This window comes from Leuciscus leuciscus, assembly GCF_965113295.1.
Source record: "Leuciscus leuciscus genome assembly, chromosome: 3".
NCBI lineage: Eukaryota > Metazoa > Chordata > Actinopteri > Cypriniformes > Leuciscidae > Leuciscus > Leuciscus leuciscus.
Genome location: NC_138727.1, coordinates 22439020 through 22442297, shown reverse-complemented (window position 1 = coordinate 22442297; position 3278 = coordinate 22439020). Strand labels below are relative to the sequence as shown.

The 3278-nt window shown below is 33.6% G+C and overlaps 1 long non-coding RNA gene across 1 annotated transcript; it reads left to right on the top strand.

Moving 5' to 3' along the window:
• The first annotated feature begins 202 nt into the window (after positions 1-202).
• LOC309495778 lies at positions 203-1764 on the top strand. Its single transcript, XR_014204822.1, has 3 exons — positions 203-530; positions 1239-1323; positions 1652-1764. It is a non-coding gene; the product is annotated as an uncharacterized lncRNA (long non-coding RNA).
• The last annotated feature ends 1514 nt before the right edge of the window (positions 1765-3278 follow it).

The following is a 3278-nucleotide window of genomic DNA, read 5'->3' as shown; positions in this document are numbered from 1 at the left end:
CTGATTGAAACACTCATGCATCTAGCTGGCAGAGTGCCAAAACTGACGCGGGGATAATATATCACAGGGAGTGTTAATAATGAAGCAACAAGGGTATACTGCCCTACAAAGGCAAAAGACCTTAACTCACCAGAGTGTGAAACTGAGAAAAATTACTTTAAAGTTTTTTTGTTGTCCAGCCAATTTGTATGATAGGTACACTGTAAAAAGGTTTTCAAGCAGTACTTCATCCAATTAATAATTTGTCTTTCAATTCAGTTTACCATTATTTGTTTTATTTTTCAAATAATATTTTTTTCGTTCAAAACATAGTTAAATATAAATATTTTTCATTAAGAGCTCAAATAAGAAATATTTGTTTCGACGAATGTACAATTTCAAGGTTACACACAGGATTGCGCATGGGCATTAAACACAAATCTTCTCGACGACAACGACCACGTCAGCAGACCGCTGTAACCGCTCTTCTAAGTGCCGTGGATCACTTTGCTGCTCCAGAGAGAATCAGATTTCATCGCGGATAAACTGAAGTAAGTGAAACAAACAACCATTTAAATGTGCTGCTGTATATTTAGAAGCCTGTACAAGACATGTTGCTCTGCCGAATTTATCTGTTAGATATCGTTATGTAACTTACGTTAGTTTAAAAATGTGTTAGCTAGCTTAGTTTACACTAGGCAAGTTAATGTGTCGACGTTAATCAATTCCTGACCGATTGCAAAAGGGAACATATAGCCTACGTTTACCCCTGGCTTATTTTGATTTTACAATGGTAATTAACGTGAACGTTTAATCATTAAACATAACGTTATCTCAATGCAGCGTCATAAAAACCGACGTTCTCTGGTTAAAACCGTAGAAACCTGATCAACTAAGGAGCTAAAGTTAACTTACATGTAAAAGGAATGACGTTCACTTGTGATTAATGGTAACGTTATCTAACACGTATGACTGTCGACCCTCACAATGGTCATTTATTTATGGATTGTATGCATAGAAGTATAATACTGCATTGGCGCCAATCGGTTGATGTCGGTTGGTTTTCAAAAAAGTGTAGTAGCAGCTACTAGCCAGAGGACTCTGGGGGGCAGACATTTTTTCGTGGCGTTAGTAATAGGATTGACACACTATTGAATCATATATTATAATGATTATTATATCAACTGATAACGTATATTGTGCTAAAGTTTGTTGACCATAATGTACCCTCATGCCAAATTTGTACTATCTTGATGCAGGATACTGACACCGATACAAAGAGCACTGAAATATCTCGTCCTTTATATGGGAGAAACAGTGGAGGACCTCATCAAAGATTTCCTGGTAAGGCCAGATTACTTTAGAGATGTGAAAATGCTAGATATGGCTGTCCACTTAAAATTAGCCATCAGACTATGTTCAGATATATGTCTGATAACAGTCTGAAGGCTAATTTCAAATATAGAAACAATTACTTTCAGCTAAAATCAGAGTCCCATGTGCTGGAAAGTTTGTGCAACTTATATTTATATGTCAACAACAAATTGGAGTAAATTTTATAATTAGTTAGAAGTATTAGTATTATGTAAACTAATTTGGGGGGAAACCCAAGCTGTATTGATTCCTTATTCTTTTTTTCTTTTTCTTTTCTCCTTCCTAAATTCTTTTCCAGGTGTTGGAGAAGGAAGAGGCTGAAAAAACTCTTCAGCAGAAACCATGGAAATCTTTGTCATCAGAGATGCACAAGCTGTATACCCACAAACATTGGAATCATACTTGAGGGTCAAGAGGTTCCGAGGGACTTGCTGTCTGTCGCAAATGTTGAAAAAGTTGAAAATCTGACACGAAATTGTGGATGTGTGGAAGTAATGTATATAATAATTTAATAAATATCGATTTAATGAAAATGATGTGTCTTTTTTATTTGATTTTGGACAAGATTAATTAATGTTCCTTAATGGGAAATATGTTTTATTGAATCCATATCTTTTTGTTTGTTTAAAATAAATAATTTCTATTAACTTGTATTTTTAAAAATGAGAAATAATTGTATTATTAAATCAATATCTATTTAATTGGAGAAAACAAATAATTTCTAATACATATTTATTAAATGAGAATTTTTGTTTTGATTAAATCTATATATTTTTGTTTAGATCAAAAATAGAATTTAAATTAATTGATTTTTTTCAACAAGAAAAATATGCTTTGTGCCAAGTTTTATAAAATAGTTTTCATAGACATAGAAAATATTTGTAAGGGCAAGTTATTTATTTTTCATTGGCTCAAGTTATAAAATATAGATGTGAACCATTACCCTAAAATCTTTTAATTGGATGAATGAAAATATTTTTTCAGTGTAGGACATTGAAAATTTGCCAAGTAGTTGTCATAATGAATATATTTATCTACATAAAAAAAAAAAATTGAGCTCAAACTTGACCTTTGACCCTTATTCGGAAGTTACTGCATTAATTTCTGCCTTTGCATTATCTGCAAAACAATAATGGCTCATATAAAGGCAAAGTACCTTAACTTCTAATTTATTGACCATTTTGACTTTTATCACTCTATAAAAACATTTCTATGATAACAATGATAGTCTTAAAATGACATTTAGTGAGTTCTGTTTAGAAGGCTTAATATTACATCAATAGAATATTACAAAATAAAAAATCATGAGAAGGCTGTACTGGATCGTTTTAAAACTTTATCGGTGGTCTTAATTTAAGTAAAATAACACTTTAAGAAGTTAAAGTAACCTTTCACAAATATTTCTTACATTTGAAAGATTTGATTTGACACACACACACACACACACACACACACACACACACACACACACACACACACACACACACACACACACACACACACACACACAGAGGCCTCTGTTTTCTGACGTGCTCTGCTTGCCGTTGCGGATTGAGGAACGCGCTGATTAGCCGGTTTCATATGTTGTGTGTGCAAAGATAAGCGCCAGTAAATTTAAAGTATATGCTTAACGGCCCAAAAACCAGGACATTTTCATCACTTTATAAAAAAAAAAAGGTAAGCCGCAATCTAAGTTATATCTGCTGGGTTTGTTTGTTTGCGTGGTAACGTTAATGTTTTCTCCTCCCCTTACTTATCGTGAGGCGTCCCCAACCCACTCGCGTTGTTTTCTGTCAGTGAGTGCATGGACTGTCAGATTGGCTGGCTGGATTGGATAGTATCCAAGCTTTGATTTATGGTGTCTTACAGCTGACACACCATCTATTATGTAACATTAGGCTATTTTTGGATCAGGAATAGTTGTG